Source organism: Poecilia reticulata, chromosome 6, assembly GCF_904066995.2.
Source record: "Poecilia reticulata chromosome 6, P_reticulata-male-v2, whole genome shotgun sequence".
Lineage (NCBI taxonomy): Eukaryota > Metazoa > Chordata > Actinopteri > Cyprinodontiformes > Poeciliidae > Poecilia > Poecilia reticulata.
Window position 1 is genome coordinate 26,767,592 of NC_088835.1, and position 19,313 is coordinate 26,786,904.

At 36.4% G+C, this 19,313-nt stretch overlaps 1 protein-coding gene across 1 annotated transcript in view; it reads right to left on the reverse strand.

Annotated features, from left to right (window-relative positions):
- Nucleotides 1-14,801, reverse strand: part of LOC103466400 (tumor protein p53-inducible protein 11) — a 54,899-nt gene extending 40,098 nt beyond the window's left edge. Inside the window, exon 1 of the mRNA XM_008411938.3 lies at nucleotides 14,663-14,801. The gene's annotated coding sequence lies outside the window, so the exon portion shown is untranslated. The remainder of the gene's footprint in view (nucleotides 1-14,662) is intronic.
- Nucleotides 14,802-19,313: the final 4,512 nt, after the last annotated feature.

Consider the following 19,313-nt stretch of genomic DNA (forward strand, 5'->3'; position numbering starts at 1 on the left):
TTTTACTTTCATTATGAGGGCGAAATACTTTTAAAAAGAAGGTAATTGGGGTCAGAGCGAAACATTTGAGCCGAGGTAATTGATGTTTGCTTTAATCTTTGCAAGTACGGTTAAAAATTAATGATATCTGAAGGAGAGGAAGCAACAAGCTGGACGTCAACGACTTACTAGAAAATAAACTACAGGGCAGATATGTACATCAAAAAATTTGCTTCTTTTTGCAAGTAAAAAAACTCTTGTGGCGTAAAGCTGGGGTGTCCAAAGTGCGGCTCAGGGGCCATTTGTGGCCCTTGGTGTGATTTTGTGCGGCCCCCCCCAGCTGCAATTCAATAATGATACCAATTTGGCCAGATGCAAACTTTTTATTTTTAATCAGGGTAAAATTTTTACCAACATAAATGTCTTATAATAAAAAATGTCAGGTATAACACAAAGTATTTGTTTCATAAAGAGCAGAACCACCACGATGCAGAGACTTTTACTGAAATGCCGACTTTGCTTTGCCTAAATCAGCTTTTACTTCATTTACTGAACTTGGCTAAATAAAGCAAGAGTTTTGAAATAGACCGACTCAAATCTTTTGGTTTAATCAAGGCAAAAAAACAAAAAAAAACCCTGAAAACTAAAAATTGCTTTTCAGAAAATAATTTTAAAATTTCTGATTTACAATGAAAAACATCCAATTTCTACCAAGAACATCATAATAAGACAACTTGCATTGCTTCATTTTATTTTAACATTTCTATTATTTTTATTTTTTTTACTTCTGATCCGTCGGTTTTGGACACCCCTGACATAAAGATTCACTTAAACACTTTAAACAACAATAAATGAGACATCTGGGTTCGTCTGGATCAAAATCAAAGGTCTGAGCCGACGTCTCATCCAAGCAGGAATGTAAACACAAAGCTAGCGATAAAGTAAACTGTAGTGAATGTTTCCGTGTTGCAGCAGCCAGAGGAGAAGCAGAGAGCTGCAGGGCGGCATCAGCTTTTTAATCCGTTTATTCATGATAATACGTCTGCAGGTTTAGCTGGACAACGTGTCAAACAGCATGGAGACATGCATGTATAGCTGCACCAATTTATTCTGTCATTTTATTGTTCTCAAAGTTAAATACTTCTATTTAAATGTTAATAAAAAACGGTCAAATCTCACTTATAATTCAATTGAAAACTTTGCCTTGCACCATGTTTTCCATTTATTTCGGTGTGAACTGTAGCAGGCGATCACATTTCGTTTGACCGAGTAAAATCTGGAAAATTATTTAAATTATTGGTTTCCAAAGCAGGTATTAAACGCCGCCAATGCACCCAAGTGTTGCACAGTTTGTATGAAATCTCCGTGGCAGACGGTTAAATTTAAACCTGAAGTCGCATGTGTCAAACTCAAGGCCCGGGGGCCAAATCTGGCCCGCCGTAGCTTTTTATGTGACCCTCCAGACTCCAAATTACACCAATAAGTCCCTCACAAATCCACAAAATTCACACGAAATCAACAGATCCCCACATCCTTCCTGATTTTACTGACATTTTTACTCAAAATTAGCCAAAAACGGTGAATTTAAGTGACTGCTGCCTCAGCCGTACTTCATGTCAAGTTACATCTGTGATCGATACGGTGGTGAATAAAAAGTCACATTTAACATCACACATTAGCGCAGATACCATAAAAATTCCTAACAAATATTTCTAAATTAACACCACAACATCTGTGGTTTATATAATTTTCCCCCCTCACATTTTTTCAGGTTTCAGAATATTTCAGAGAAACGCAGCAGAGGAAGAGCCGTAGATTTAACGGTGCGTTCAGAAACGTTCTGCTGGTTCTGGTTCACATCCCGCATTACTGCCCAGCTACAACCAACATACGAATGCATGCAGGCTGGAAATTCAAGTTAGCCTGGGTTTCTGCTGTCACAGAGCAGTAAAGCAGTTCTGCAGGGCTTTAATTACTTCAGAACATATTGTGCCTGCTCTCTCTTAACAAACAAGAATGTCGGAGCTCTGCTCCTCCCCGATCACAAATGATTTAGTTAACGCATCTCCAGACATTCCAGAGGCACTTCTGGGCAAATGTGAGCCTGCTAATCAGGTTTTTACCATGCAGCTCAAATGCCATCCAGAGTTTACACGGAAACAAACGAGGCAATCAACCTCAGCCTGGTGGCAAATCGATGCCTGACGGGTCGGCTGGCTGGTGCTGAAGCCCCAAGAAGTAAACAGCTAATCAGAGGAAAGGCTGCGTCCTCGTCTCCTCTGCGTCCTCGTCTCCTCTCCTTTAACTCGGCCTGACTGCATTTTCATGCTCATCTGCTTCCTTTGGGGCCAGCGTGTCAAACTCATCTTCATTTTGGGTCATATCAAAATCTGAATGTTCTTAAAGGGCCTGTGGTGCCAGAATGTATCAATAAAAACCATTAAATTGATAAAATATCAATAAATACATGTTTGTCTCAACATTCAATAAGCGTCTCTTAAAATTAAATACTGAACATCTTTATATCAGTCCAGCCAGGATTTTGTGGTAATTAAAAATCACAGATTCTGTGGTGCTAATTTAGAAATATTTGTAAGGAATTTTTACAATATTTGCGTTAATGTGTGATGTTGTGGTGGCAAAATGTAATGTTTCAGTTTCTGACTGTGTGTTTGACTTTGTATTTTTGTGTTTTTATGATGCAAAGCATCTTCAAAAGCCTCATTTCTGAAAAGTGCTGTACAAATAAAATTGATTAAAATGTGACTTTTTATTAATCGCTACATCTTGACATTGAGTACGGCTGAGGCAATAGTCACTCAAACTTTGTTTTTGGCCAATTTTGATAAAACATTTCAGTAAAATCAGAAAAAATGTGGGAATCTGTTGATTTTGTGTGAATTCTGCAGATTGTGAGAAACTAGAGGGCCACATAAAAAGCTACGGCGGGCCAGATCTGGGCCCCGGGCCTCGAGTTTGACACGTGTGCTTTAGGGGTTTCCAGCTCTTAAAAAACATGGCCTCCAGTATTCTCCTTCACAGAACACGAAATTGTCACACGAAGGCAGATAAAGCTTACCGTCTGATCATGTCTGGTGGAAACAACCACGGCATTTTTACCAAGTAATTTTCTATCACTCTTAAAAACTGTATGCTAAAATAACAATAACTAACATTTCCCACCCATTTCTTAACAGCAAAGCTGCACATAAAAACCACAGACAGACGAGATCTCCATCAACACCCTGGAGCCTTAACAGACACAAACTGCCTCTGGGGTGGGAAGTGGATCATATGATTAACTTCTAGGACAGATTTACTATCCACAGTGGGAATCACACTGGTCCAAACAAACCTGTGACCGCAGGATTACTTCTGAATATGGATGCTGGGAGTCTTGATTAAAGCACAACATCACCAAATGACACAAAAACATCTGCTTTCCTCGTTTTCATTAAACGGGAGACGATACAGAGCAACTTAGCAGCACCAATAGTCATTTAAAAACAAAAAAATACTTTATGTTATTCAATCTGGTAGACACTTTTTCCTGTGTGAAATATAGAGAGTTCATCTAAAGCAGGGGTGTCAAACTCCAGTCCTCGAAAGCCGGTGTCCTGCAACTTTTAGAAGTGCCTCTGCTGCACCACACCTGAATAGAATAATTAGGTCATTAGCAAGGCTCTGGAGAACTGAGGAGGTAATTAAGCCATTTGATTCAGGTGTTTTGTACCTGTGGCACATCTAAAAACTGCAGGACAGCGGCCCTTCAGGACTGGAGTTTGACACCCCTGATCTAAAGCATATGTGTCAAACTCGAGGTCCGGGGGCCAAATCTGGCCCGCCATAACCGTTTATGAGGCCCTCTAGCCTCCAAATTAAATCAATAATTCGCTCCAGTTTTTCACAAAATCCACATTTACTTAACATTTTTCTCAAAATTGGCCAAAAACTTTGGATTTAAGTGACTGCTGCCACAGCTTTGACCAAAACGGCGATTAATAAAAAGTCGCATTTAACATAATAGATTAGCACCAATATTGTAAAAATTCCTTTCAAACATTTTCAAATTAGCAACAAAATCTGTCATTTTGATTGCAAAAAAAAAAATCTAAAACCTGGATGGATTGATCAATGTGAAAAGATGTTCATTATTTTGAGAAATACATATTGAATGCTGAAACAGCTATTTATTGATATTTTTATCAATTTAATGGGTTTTATCGATACATTCTGGCACAACCGGCCCTTTAAGAACATGCAGATTTTTGATGTGGCCCAAAATCAAGCCGAGTTCGACGCCATTAATCTAAAGAAATATTAATTTGGGGGAAAATTGAATAAGCACATAAATAATTGCTGCCCTGAATCATTTGTGAAGAGATGCAGTTGCAGGGCAGCTTTCCATCAGAGAAATCAATGCAACCAAAGCAGTTGTGTAACTCGATTAAAGCCGTGCAGCCAAGCAGAAGTTCAGAAAGCAGATCGCTCTGCTTCTGTGCATGAGAAAATAATTTAAAGCACAACAATCATCAGTCACAGCAGAATGAACTCAGATTGGTTCTTCACTGTTGTTGCACAAAATTAAAAAATGCTTTCTTCTTTTATTTGAATATCAGGTTTGATTCATTCACCAAGGTTGAGAAACTGAATGAATTTGTGATCAGTAGAAAAAAGTAGCAGTTGATGAATTTGTTCTCCAATTCTGCTTCTTCTCCCACTGCAAAAACTAAATCTTACCAAGTATTTTTGGTGTAGTTTATGAGACAAACGTAACTTAAAGTAACTTTTCAGCAAGATATAGGAGCTTATTTTAAGAAAAGTTGGGTTTTTTTAATTGATGCAAAAGTATTTTGCATATTATTTCACTTATAAACTGGGAAAAATGTCTTGAAATATGTTAAATAATCTGCCAGTGTAACTAGTACTTTATCAATATTCAAGAATTGTTAACTTATAACTAAAAGTTACTTGTAAGTTAGTTACAAGTAACCAGTTACAAGTTAGTTACTTGTAACTAACTTGTAACTAAGATATTAGTACCCAAATATCTTAGTGTACTAAGATATTTGCACTAAAAACAGACCAAAAATACCTAGTAATATTTTGTGTTTTTGCAATAATACACTTGCAGGTTCATGTTATGATAGCAGTTTAATCTACTAGGGATTTCATGTTTATGAAACAAATCCATTACACAAATACATGTGAGAAGCTTAAAAGGTCAAAAATAACTAAGGAAAAAAACTAAAACCATTTCCAGTCATCACTGATTTATAGATAGAACTTCAGCTTGGACAAAATATTACTCAATGTCCAAAATAATTACACCCCAAGAGCATTTTCTGGTAAATTAGGAACTATGTGCAGCTTTTGAAATAACTATTTTCTCCTCAAACGTTTGACATTTTTAAATTTGATAAACGTTTTTGGTAAAGTGTAGTTTACATGCAGACAGAGCATTTTTCCAATAAAACATACCACAAAAAAAAAAAAAAAAGAAGATCCTGCAGGCAGGCCTGTCTTTTATTTTTAAGCAGTTACAAAGAACAGTAGCCAAACCATAAACTGCTGCTGCGCCAGTTACTCAACAGGCTGTTGCTAGGTAACCAAAGAATAAATGAGTTGCTAGGTAACCAAAGGGTGAGTGAGTGAGTTGATCCCAGCTAGCTATGAGGGGTGCAGCAGCTAGTGTTTCCTCTGCCTACATCTCCCAGAATGCTGTGCGGTTCTGCGTTGGAGTTCAGTGAAATTGTTGAATATGTTATTAGACATATTAGCGATTTCAGGGGTGTGAAATTCATTTTCATTTGGGTCGCATCAAAAATCTGAATGCTCTTAAAGGGCCAGAACGCATTGATGCAACTCATTAATTTGCTATTATGCCAATAAATAGCTGTTTCAGCAATCAATACATGTAATATTGAACATGCTTTCACACTGAAAAGATGTCCAGTGTGAACAGTCCATACAGGATTTTGTGATTTTTTGTGTGTGTTTTTCTTTTTGCAATCAAAATCACATCTAAAAGAAGCCGACTTCTGATGTTTTTACTTTTGAATCTCAGAAATGTTCTAGTTTTTTTCTAGAAAATTACTGAGATCAATACAAAACTTCAGGATTTTTTTGGGGGCAGAATTTTAATACTTCATAATTCAAACTAATTAAAGTATAATTGTGTGCTTGTAGTTAATACATAATCAAATGAGTCATAATCCACAGTAATCTAATGTTTTTTGTTATAATTCAGGCCTTGTTTGTAACACTTTAATCTCCAACTCTTCTGCAGCAACAAGCCCTTAATTCTCAAAGTTAATCCACTGCATACGGACTCAATTCCAACTGGTTCAATGTTGGATTAAAAAGCAATGACCTCCATGACCTCAACAAGCTCACCTAAAAAATGCCTGTTAAAAATAGCAATGTAGTGTAGACCAAAGGCAGATTAGTTCATGGTCACACATCACAAGAGTGTGATGCATTTTAAATCTGCAGTCTTCAAGGTCAATTAGTAGGAAACTACTTAAGAGAAACCTTTAATTAAATACAGATTTTAGGCGATTGGTCAAAAAGAAAACGAGCTAAAGTTGTTGGTTCAGTTGGAACTAAATGTTCTCAAACTAAGGCACCGGCAAAAGAGAGTTCTTTATTTTAAAAATTAAATCAGAGAAAAAGAGAAGGATTTCAGCCGGTGAGTGGCTCCCTGGGAGAAATTTCAACAATTAAAAAGATGTTTTCTGTCTTTGTTGTGTCCATCTTAAAACTTCCAGTAAAAGTTTTCACTGAAATAAAAAAACCCAGTAAACCAGGTAAATGTTTAGAATGGTATGAACCCCTCGCAGCGCGACATCAAGATCTCCATCTCTCTGCAAAAAGCTGCTTGCTAACGATGACTAGCATTGATTTTAGCTGTTAACTTATCAAGATAACGTGCTAAATCTTAAATATATGCTTGATATATAAAAGAAAAGGGGACTCAGTGGTTCACCACTATGTCAACTAGATAAGGTCAGGAAAAAGTTTTAATTAAGAAAACAAATAATGAGGAAGAGGCAAATAATTCAGTTATGCTAGCTTGACTTTGACAACCGTAACATGTAGCTGTGATGTAGAATTCATTGTGTTTCAGTTCAGCTACAAAATAAAAAAAATGGCGGCGTAAACATCAACTCTGACAGATTATCAGTAGTGCAGGTGTTTAAATTAGCTAACCAACCATCACAATGTTAGCTCAGCTAGTAGCAGCGGTAGCTAATCTAGCACAACAATCACTTATTAATAACCGCAAAATAAACATCAAGCCTAAAAACATAAAACTGTAACGGACAGAATGTTTTGTTCTTTGTGTGGGAAACGTTCGAGTGTTGTTGTTTTTTTTTTGGTATTGAATCCTGATATGTAGAGTGGCGTTGTTGTCAGTTGCTATGGCAACGAGTCTGTATGTTGCACAGATGAAACAGAGAGCGAGAAAAAAGCGGTTTTGAGTTGTTCTTTAACGGTTTTTCTGCATTATTTTTCCCTTTGCTGTGTCTAAATGCGATAAATTAATAATACCAACATCTCCAGGTTTCATTTAGTTAACGGAGTTTTCCTAACGCGGCAGCGCGGCTACGGACGGCATGTAAGAGAATCGACTTTTTGCCCTCCGGCGTTGTGCGCATGCACGAAATTTCACGATATAAAACAATAACATGCAAGGAATCCATACGAAAAAGATAATCTAAATGAAAGAAAAAAAGGTGAAATGATTGAAAGAAAATATAAAATCACAGTTGAGGTCAGATGTGACATTATTACCGGTACCCTGTTTGGTAACATGCTCATTTAACCATCGACAGTTTCACAAAAGAAACATCTTTAAAATCAAAATACGCCATTAGTCTCTGGAGAGTAAAGCATTTAAAAGACAAAACCCATTTGCAGAGCTTTTGCAGAAGAAAGTTGAGCGTCTGGCAGAGCCAAACAAGCCAGCAGCCAAAACAATGACGATATTCCAGTGAAAGTATGAAAACAAACAGACTCAAAACAAACCCCAGCAGACTGCAAAACACAGCTGAGTGCTGCACATTTCAAATGACTGCAAGCCTTTTAGACAAGTTCTTTGTTGATTAAACGCATCAAAAAACAACATCTTCATATTTGCAATTACTTTAGTAATTTACAGACGTCTCCAAAAAAGATGTGAACCAAACAAATACCAACAGAAACGAAGAGTTAATGAATCCATAAAGAGATTTTTAATAGTTTGAAAAAACAGCTGCACAGGATAAATAATCTGCCAAATTCACTCATAGATTGGTTTAAGTGTTTAAAAAGTTTTTCTGCCCTCAAGAAAAACTGATACAAATAAATAAATGTAGAACAGTTCAGATTACCAAGAACTATTTAGCACATCATACTCAAATCAGACAAAATTCAAGGAAAAGAGATTATTTTTAACATAAATCAATAAGAGTCTACGTAGTCATGAAATGCATATAATTTATAGCTATAAAAATCTGTTTAAACAGGCAGAATAACAGAAAAGAGATGAAATGATTCCCACAGAACTGTGGCTCCGAAACAAGAGAAAATACATTTACACTGCCGCTAATGGTCCTGATTAGGAGTTTAAACCATTAAATGTAGAGTTTGTCACATTAACTCAACAATGAAGGATCAGAGCCAAACTATTTCTTAATTATGAGAATTAACTCATGTTACAAAAAATACAGTTATGAGAATAAAATAAACAACAACAGATAAAGTGAGAAATGTCGAGCATATAGTGAATTTCACAGATAAAATAATAATAAATCATCTCATTATTTTAAACATAAGGGCATCAATTAATTATGAGTAATATTGAGACTCTGGAGCAAACAAATCTGTTTTGAACAAATAACCACATAGACTGAACATATCAGACGTCATCAAAGCTTTTTATCTCTCATCAGTACGACTTTATCATCATAATTTTAAGATGATCTTCTGGTAATATTGAGTGTTTATTCTCAAGTCAAGTAAAATTTTATTTACATTTTACATTTACAACAGCCTCAGCTGAGCAAAGTGCTTCCCGAGACAGGTAGAAAAATGATTAAACCAAAATTATGTTTGATGCAAAGAAGAAATTATTAAAAATTGCAGAAAATAAAAAGTAACCAAGACATATTTAATTTCAGCTCCAGTGATTTACCAAAATAAAAGTCGAGTCATTGAGATCCTCTGCTAATATATTCCTGTATTTAAATAAAAACATTTTAGCCTGACCAGAAGACACCACCACACAACTCAGATAAAAAATTATTGAAATAAAAACCACTTCGTGAAAATATTTTCTATAATTTGTCATTTTTTTCAGTAAATAAAAAAAAACACTAAAAAGCTTTTCTTTTTTTTGTTAAATAAACGTTTTTGTACATTTTTTTAATGAAAATTGTTTATTAAAATCAGATGTGGTATGAGAAAAACAGATTATATTCCTAAACCACAGCATTTACTTAGCTTAGCATCTGTCCACTGTGTTGCTCCTGCACCGTGTCTTTTCAAAAGGAGCTACAGCTGAAAGGGGTTTTCCATCTGCTCTTGTCATCCAGGTCAACAAAAAGTGTGAAGGACCCCCGAGACCCGCTGAGGCCGAGTTCAGTCCTGCAGGCTGCATCACAACCAAGCAAACAGAGACGCATCTCCATTTATACGGCTTACTGTAACTCTCAGAGGGGTACTTCTGCCTCAAGAGGCCTAACCCTCAATCCCGTGTGCTGCAATGCCCACATGCAGGACTTTGTGCAGCAAATGTGAGGTCATGATACATTTCCATTTGTCTGGCACTCCTAAGCTTGTTAGCGCCATTAGAGGGAAACTTGGGATAAAAGCTGGGAGGTCGTTTACAGGGTTTCTGAAGGTGACGAAATGTGAATTTAATAAGCCGAACCAGGAGAGAAAACAAGCCAAAAAATGTCACCAGCCGAGTCCAGCCTGGTGCACTGCAAAAACACCAAATCAAGTACTTTTGATCAAAATTCTAGTGCAAATATACAAGTAAACCTGAAATTAGACAAAATAACTTAGAAGTAACTTTTCACCAAGAAATGGGGCACATATGTCAAACTCGAGGCCCGGGGGCAAATCTGGGACGTCGTAGACTTTTATGTGGCCCTCAAGACTCCAAATTACATCAGTAAGTCCCACCAGTTTTTCACAAATCCGTAAAATTCACACACAAAAAAAAAAAATCAACAGATCCCCCCCATTTTCTTTTCCCAATTCTACTGACATTTTTCTCAAAATTGGACAAAAACTTTGGGTTTAAGTGACTGCTTGATGTCAGGTTATATCTGTGACCAATACAGTGATTGATAAAAGTCACATTTAACATCATACATTAGAGCAAATATTGTAAAAAAAAAAAAAATTCCTTACAAATATTTCTAAATTAGCATCACAAAATCTCTGATTTTGATTTGGAAAAAAAAAAGGAATCAAAAGACATGAACTGATCAGTGTGAAAAGATTTAAGAAACACATATTGAATGCTGTAAAAAGCTGCTATTTATTGATATTTTAACAATTTAATGGGTTTTATCAACACATTCTGGCACAACTGGCCCTTTAAGAACATTCAGATTTTTGACATGACTCAAAATTAAAATGAGGTTGACTTTCCTGAAAAAGAGGTTTAATATTTATGGAAAAGTCCTTGCTCCCCATCATGGGAAAAATGTTTTGTTGCAAGTAAAATAATCTGCCAGTGGAACTAGAACTGGGTTGCTAGGTGACGTCCTGGTCGTGGCTGGGGTTGCTAGGTAACGGCAAAACGCTCGTTGATAGTGACATAAGCTAGTACTTTTTCATCAATATTAAGGATAGGGCTGTAGTGATACAATAATTTCACGATACCATACACAATATTCTGCTCACGATACAATATATATTGCGATATTCAGCAAGCTATACAATTCAATACACTTTTGCGATTTTCTGAAAGATTTTAGAGGGACAGAGTGATTTTGGTGACATTTTGTGACTGTTATAGAGTGGATTGAATTAATTTAACTGAAAACTGATTCAAAGCACCAACTACACAATACCTGGCTCTGGTTGGACACAGACTTAAAAGTCGACAGCTGGACAAAATGAATCAAAGAAGTGGTGAGAAAACATGTTTCTTTTAATTGAAACAGTACAAACTGTAGCTTACATGCATTTGTAAAGTAAATAAAGTGAACCAAGTACCTGCTCTGAATAGTTTGATACCTTTTAAAACCTTGACACTTAACATCTGAAGGAATCTGTCTAAGCCTGATGACCTAATCACTCTCCCGGCGAAGCAAGCAGTGAGTGAGCAAGGTGACAGTTGGATGTTACGATACTTGTGGATGAATATCGATTTTTTTCCAGGAAAGAAAATATCGATATATATATCGCAAAATCGTTATTATTACACAGCCCTAATTAAGGAATTAGCTGCTTAAAATCAGCCTTTATATCTTGTTAAAAAGTTACTTGTAAGTTGGTTTGTCTTATCTCAAGTTTACTAAGATATTTGCACCAGAAACTAGACCAAAAGTACTTGGTGAGATTTTGTGTTTTGCAGTGTACCTTTATACGACCCCTTATTGTTCCCATTCACCACTATGTGAGCAGTGTAAACATAAAACAGTGTGGTGGTTAAAATGGTTAAAAGGGCACAGCAGCCTTTGAAAAACCCAAGCCAGAGAAAAGCCTGAAAGCTACAGCAACACGACCGCAGCGACATGAACAGACACTGCCGCCTTGAGAATATCGCACGACTTATGAAATGAAGAACAAGAAAAATATGCAAAAATGTGAACTGGTTGACAGAACTGCATCATTCTTCTTATTTAAAACATTTATCTCACATAGCTCATTTTCTATAAAACAGACGTTTTGTTTTTTTTTAGGGATGAACCGATCCACTTTTTTCACTTCCGATACCAATACCGATATCTGAGGTTTAGTATTGGTCGATACCAATCCAATATAGAAAAACAGCCTTAAACATGGACTTTTAAAACATTTCCTTTAAAAATAGACAGACATAAATGAACTAGATAACAAATGTATTTGATAATTCTGCACCAGTAAAGCACATTCACATACACCAATTTGACCAAACAGTTTCACAAGTTTGGTCAAATATGTAGAAACAAAACAAATTCAATTTGATCCGTCAGTGAATTTAGGTGTATAAAAGCCAATGTAAAATAGATAAACTAATAATAGGTTGACATGCGCAACGTAGGCTTCCGGATATTTTGGGTGCAATTCATAAAGCAGAGTTTTGTTTTTTAGTGAGATTTTATTTTTGCTTTAAAGTACCAATTCCATATCCTGTTGGGAGCTGTGAAGCAATCACACCCTCTGCCACAGCCATCAAGAGCGATTTCCAGAGAAGACTGGCTGACAATGGGCTGAGTGGAACCGGGGAGCCCATCCATCTGCAGAACCATCTATACCACCAAGACCCGGGAGAAGAAAGAAATAATATTTCTCCCATGGCTACAATACTTTAACAGCTTATTAATAGGTAGCTTTATGAATACATTTTGCTACAAATGGCCCTTTAAGGACGTTCAAGAACTTGGTGAAATTAAAATTAGCTTGTTTAGAAATCTCTTCACCATCGTGTTTACAAAAGCTAACAAAATTCACTTGAAACTTTGTTAATTCTAGTTGTTTTTATCTATTAGTCCTCATAAATAACCTCCAACATTAGTGAAAAGAACATTCTGTGCACTGAAGTATAGCTTTAAAAAACAAGCTAAAGAGTCAATGTGAAATTTTTCATTAAAAATTTATATTTATTATAACTGTAGTGTTGTTGAAAAAGGAAATTCACATTCTTTTTCCAGCTAAGGTTTTCTAATGCGATTAGATTTTTACTTTTAATATCATAGCAAGACCTGGAGAAACTTCTGTTAGTTTAACACTTAACATCTCAGAACAAGAATCAAACACCGAGAATCAACATTTAGCTTTATACAACACTAGAACTCAACCCAGAACAACCGGAACCAACATCTAGTTTTATACTTCACCAATATTTAGTTTTATACCACAATAGTTCAGAACAAACTTAAGATCCAGAGAAACCGTTATTAGTTTATAAATTACAGACTACTTATTCTTATTAAACATGGGGAACCAATACTTAGTTTTATACCTCACTACTCCAGAGCAAACTTAAAAAACTCCTGTTCAGGGTTTCTTCCAGTGCAATATAAGCCTGGCGGGCCACCAGGCTTTACTTGTGCCCCCACCAGGCTAAGCTTTACTTATTTATTCAAGTCTTTTTAAAATGTCTGCATTTTTTTAAATTTTATAGTTGGTGTTCAGGTATTAATCTTTCAATTACACATAATTATCAGGTGATATTTCCAAATTTCCTGCCAACTTTAAACATTTTTTAACTCAAAAACACGACGGGATGAATGACTGAACTACCACCCAACCACCAGGCTTAGCAAGTTTTCCTGGGAAACCTTGCCTATTAGCTTATATGTTATGGACTACTTATTCTTATTAAACATGGGGAACCAATACTTAGTTTGGTACTTTACAGTTTTGTCTTTCTTTTGGTTTTGTTTGTATTTCCTTCCAATTCATGTGAAGCTCTTTGAATTGCCTTGTTGCTGAAAATGTGCTATGTAAATAAAATTACCTTAGCAACAAAAAAAAAAAAAAAACTCAGGAAGAAAACGCCAAAAAGATCGGCCCATTGGAAACAGATTTGAAATCTTCCCTGACAACATGAACGAACAAGCCTTGACACACCAAAGGTTGGGGAGAAAAACTGTTGCACACTCACAAAACAGCCTGAATTACCACTCCCAACCCTGGACTCAATGTATGGTCCTGTCTGTTTTATTTAAGGGTCATCTTAAGCAAAGTTTAGGAGGGGAAGTGGCAGAAACGTACACAGATCATGTCATTTTAACATAAACGCCGCAGCAGCAAAGCTAAGCAGAGCTGTGGTCACAATTTTGTTTTAAATGCAGCTTATTGGCTACCATGAATCAGATAAAAAGTAGTTAGTATTCAGTTTTATTTTTAGTTTCTACTGCACTAGCAAGCTTGGTTATTTTCATCTTTTAACCCAAACATGTATAAATGAAGCAGAAGAGATGAAATGAGAAACAGGAAAGACTTTAATTGGGCATGAAAATGATGAGTACCCCGGTAATATTTTTACCTTGGCTCCATTATAACTTCACACTTGTTGGGTGGAGTGGGGGGGTTGAGGCGGCTCAGGCGTTTATTCAGAGCAAAGCTATAAAAATAGCACCGTGGAGAACATGGTCCGTGTTGTGCGTGTTGGTAATTATCGATAATCTGCTGCTGAAATTCAGAAAAATCAAACGCAGCCTCCCTCACTGCTCTCGGTTAAGTTCCATCACCCAGCTGTGTTACTCTGATACTTTCCATTCAAAAGAAATTATATGAGCAAAAACAGACAACTCTGAGCACCTGGTGAAAATAAAACCACCTTTAAACGACTTTCCAGCCATAAACATCCCGTATTAGTTACATTTTAAAGGGAGCAGTTTAATATTTAACCACAGAGATGCGGACGGATAAGAAACAAAGCGCGAAGCATCACAAATTAAAAGTGTGGTCTGACGTAAAGAGAGCGATGAACACGGCGAAAACAAACGGAGTGTGAGAAAGAGTAACTTACGGCGGGGAGCGAGGCGGGATCCGGAGTTTGATCGACGGGAACGTTAGCCGTGTTCACCGGGATTGTGGTGAGCAGTTTGTGGGGAAGCTCGTGGAGGCGCTCCGTGCTTTCAGTCAGAGGCAGTGAACAATACACTGCCGTAATACAACACAGCAGTGAGCGGGGACAAACGCGCCTGCTCCTACCGTAAAACGAAAACAAGTGCGCACAGAAAAAAAAAGTGTAAACACAAATCAGATCAGAAAAAAAAGAAATGAACCCTTTCATGCATGAATTATGATGCATTGTGTCAGGATTCTTTTCTTTCTTTTTTTTTTCTTAAGGCATTAAAAAGAACGGTAGGAATTTTTTTTTTTTTTTTTTAGGTGATCAATTGTAATTTTCTCCAAATACAAAGTTGTTATTTGAAAAATACAGTAGTATTGTTCTTTAGGGGTTATCTGATGTCACAATATTTTTTTCACCTGCAAGAGTCGTCTACAGTAGAAGGAGAGACCGGGTCGGTTGGCATGCTTTGTTGTCTGTCGGCCATATTGGATTTAACAAAAAATTATTTCTTGCATTTGCAGCTGATGGCCAGAAGTTGATAGTGTATTTTATGATGCATTAATGTTCACTTCAGTGGTCTGTGTGCATTTATAACATAAAAACCCACGAGAAGCACAAGAAAATTGCTTTTAGAAAGCAGTCCACTGTAGTGACCACTATGCATGAAAGGGTTAATAATAGTTGCAACTCGTATCATAAAGGTTTTTGTAATTAGTTGTAGGTGCGGACTGCTGTGGGTATGAAGAATCTCCTGTAAGCTGAAGCTGAAGTACCCACAGCAAGACTCAGCTCAAACTTAGGACGTCCTGGCTGTGAGGTCACAGTGCTACAAACAGTAACACTAAGCAGTTCACCATAAAAAGTCACTCTATGGCCCTACAGTGTCAGAATGTATCAAATCAATCAATCAAATTTGGTTTGTATATCACCTTTCAGTATCAAGGCATTTCAAAGTGCTTTACACCATAAAAACACAAAAATGCAGTCATAGAACAAACATTCAACAATTGAAATGTTACATTTTGGCTTCGTTACACTTCAGATGGTTGATTAATTTTTAAGTGATTATGTTTCAAAAGCAAATAGGCGGGTTTTTAAAGTAGATTTCAAGGGCCTCCGTGTTTCATCTGTTTTTGGTTCTGGGGATGCAGAACAGAACCAGAACCAGAATGTAGGGCCACATTCTCATTGCCCTACATTTTTTATTTTTGTCATTTTTGTTGTTCCTTAGTTTCTTCTGTTTAGTTCTGCCTTGTTTTCCACTTCTGTCCTTCCTTAGTGATTGTAGTTATGTTTATTTCTTGTTTCTGGTTTTATTAGGTTTGTTTGGTCTGATTATTCCTTAGTGTTTGCATTTTGCTTGTTCCCCCCGTGTTACTCTCCCATCCCTGTCATTTTCTCTTTCTCCTCCTCATTCTGCTTTCACTCCCTCCTCACACCTGTAATCAGTTTCCTCATCAGCCCAGGTTTACTGTTCCTACCATCAACCTCCCAGTATTTAAGCTCCTCATTGTCAGTCGGTTTGTCTTGTCACTTTCCTCATTTATCCCTGGTGTTATTGTGACATACCTGTATCTCCAGTCTGACTTTGTTTTGGATTTTCTTTTTGCTCCCTTGGACTTTCACCTTCATGTACATTTGATTCTTTGCTTTTTCATTAAATATTCACAACTCAACTCCATCTCTTGCCTGCTGCTCTTGGGTCCAGATTTAAACAAACCATGACAGGAAAGTAGCTCTGCATGTCATCCAGAAAATACCATTCCACTGTGAGACATGGTGCGTATTCATCTCTGATTAATGTGTTATATTTGAACCATATAAATGTACATTATTTCTTCATTAATTGTGTAAAGGCAAAGAAATGCAATAAAGATTTTTGCTTTGTTGTTTGTGTTTGGCGAGGTTTCAGTGTGGACCTGTAACAGATCACTGGCACTGGATGACTAGAAACTCTAAAGTGATGAATAAACAGAAGATGAAATGCAAAAGCCACTTCTCCTGTCCACCATGCAATAAATCACAGCACACAGTATTTACCTCCTCATGTTTGGATAAAGCTCGTGTAGGAGAGACTGTAGGTTAACTGAACATGACGATACTTTTCCCTTATTAATTATCTCACAAACCGTCCAGATTGATCCAAGGATGAAGAAAGGAGGTCTTGACAGTTTTACAAAGTGAGAATAAAAAACAGTCTAGCAACTTCTTACACTCTAAAACATTTAAGCCACATTTAGTTGTGTCTACTATCTTTTACACTTTAAGTCAAATAAATGTATCCGGTTTTAGATTCTGAACCTAAATGTGAGTTTGTGTGAAAGATAAACTTACAGCAGCAGTAAGTTGTGTTAACTTGTTATTCATTTATTCAAACCTCCAAGAGTTGAATAAACTGAGTTTTTAGGTTTGCACTTAAAAAACTGAAAGTAGAAAAAGACAGGAGTGGGAACTATTTCCCAGAATGCTTAGCGGCATGTTTCTGTCTCCTCCTGAGGTGGAAGTGCGTCACGTTGATCTGACTCTGGTGTTTTATTAAATGTTCATTTTAATGCAATTCTCAGTTAGCAAAGCTTGAGGATAATGTCCTGATCACACTAAATGTTTCTGAGCTGAATTCATTGGAATGTTTAATAAAATTCATCATCAGATCAGAAATTTAGTTCCAACAAGAATTTAAATTATTCTAAAGTAAAATAAATATTTATTTTAACTTGATATTGTAAGATAATAGAGAAATGTGGCTCTTTAACTGGGTGAGGACAGTTTTGTTTTCTTGCATATTGTGAAATAATTGTTTGGTTTAAATTACAACATTAAGTTAAAACTCACAATTAAAGATTAATAAAGTTAAAAAACAATGTTTAGACAACTTGTCTCTTGTTGTTAAATCAACTTCATGAACTTTAATTTCTGAGTTTAAACCAAAACAATTTTCTTGTGACTTAAATTACATTTTCAAGGCAGCAGGTTGACTTTCATTTTCAACTTAAACCACCTTCAAATGTTTTACAGTGTATTTCTAAAAATGGACAACTCTATGCTTTAACAGTTCACATAACATTTGAAGCAACAGTAAAAGCAAAAAAATATCTATATATTTTGAAAGGTAGGTGGTTTTTCCGTGATCTCCTGTGTTTGTAACAGCATCCAGGTGCTAATAAAACAAGCTGCTCAGCTTCGCTGCTGCTTTACTGCTGGAGAAAATACCACTGAGGATTTGCTGGATGTTGGCAGCAAGATGAAGTGGCTCACATTAAATAGAGCAGCTCTATGGCAACATAAATAGATTTCTCTGGAAGAAACGGCTCTCTGTATATGTTAATTGCAGGTGGAGGTGGGAATAAATCTTGGGGGTATTTTTGCACATGTATATTTTTGGATCTTTTTTTGATGCCATGACCAAAAGGGAATATGTTTGTGTGCCAGTTTGCATCATGAGAAAAGATGTTTTGATAAATTAAGACTGTCCTCAGAGGGAGACGCAGGATCGTTTTTCTGAATTGTGGCTGAGTGGGCCGCACCTGAATGTTGCTCTATCAAAAAGCTATTTGGGCAATATTTCAAACAAAGATGTCCAACATGAGAATGAAAAGAAGCTCTTTCATTTTAAAATAGTTCCTGTAACGCAGGAAAAACTAGAAGGTGGATAGATGGACAAATGTTGGAGATGAATAAAACAGATTTAAGGAGGAAAATAGGTGAAATTTTAGAACGTAAATATCCTGAGTTGGAAAGTTTTCATGACAAAATTAGCTTGGAGACACAGTGGCTTTGATGGTTAATATTTAACAGTGCTTTGCAAAGTATTCATGCTCTTTGAACTGTATCACATTTTGTCACATTACGACCTCAAACTTCTGTGTATTTTATTGGGACAAAGTACTATCTATTTGTTTTTATAAAAGCAGAAATTAAAAATTGGTTTGCAGGTGAATTTAGCTGATGGAGACTGACTCTAAAGGTTTGCTCACTCTGCAAATCTGTCTAAACAGGAACTCAAACCAGCTCAAGACTTTTGAGATTGCATGAAGATAATCAGTGAGAATGAACATAATGCTGCATTTTTTCCTGTTGAGGAAAACATGATATTTACACATAAAACATTTAGTTTTAGTGTCTTCTGACCACCTAGTTTCTTCCACATGTTTTCTCTAGGTAGTCCTACAATTAAGACCAACTCTTTCCATCTTCAGCTAGATTGACTGAGCAGAGAGATATTTAAAGCTTTGGATGTTGATTTATAAGCCAAAGCTGCAGACGTTTACTAATTACCTCTCTGTTCTTTTTATTAATGACCAATTTGTAGACAAATGTTCCCTGACAAACCTCTGAAGTGCAAATATGCTGAGATCAAAATTAGTGTTTAGAAGGCAACTTCTATACTGTTGCCTTTACAAGTTGCAAATGTCTCTTTGCTACATTTGCAACTTCTGAGGGCAACTGGTTGAGCTGAACATTTTTTAGGGGTATCAAAGTAAAGGGGTCTGAATGGAAAATGTGTATAAAGTCACACATTCCTTTCACAAAGTGCCTTATTCTGTTCTCAATGCAGTGAAGGAGCCTGATAGTTTATATTCCAAACACAGAATGATTGTACTGG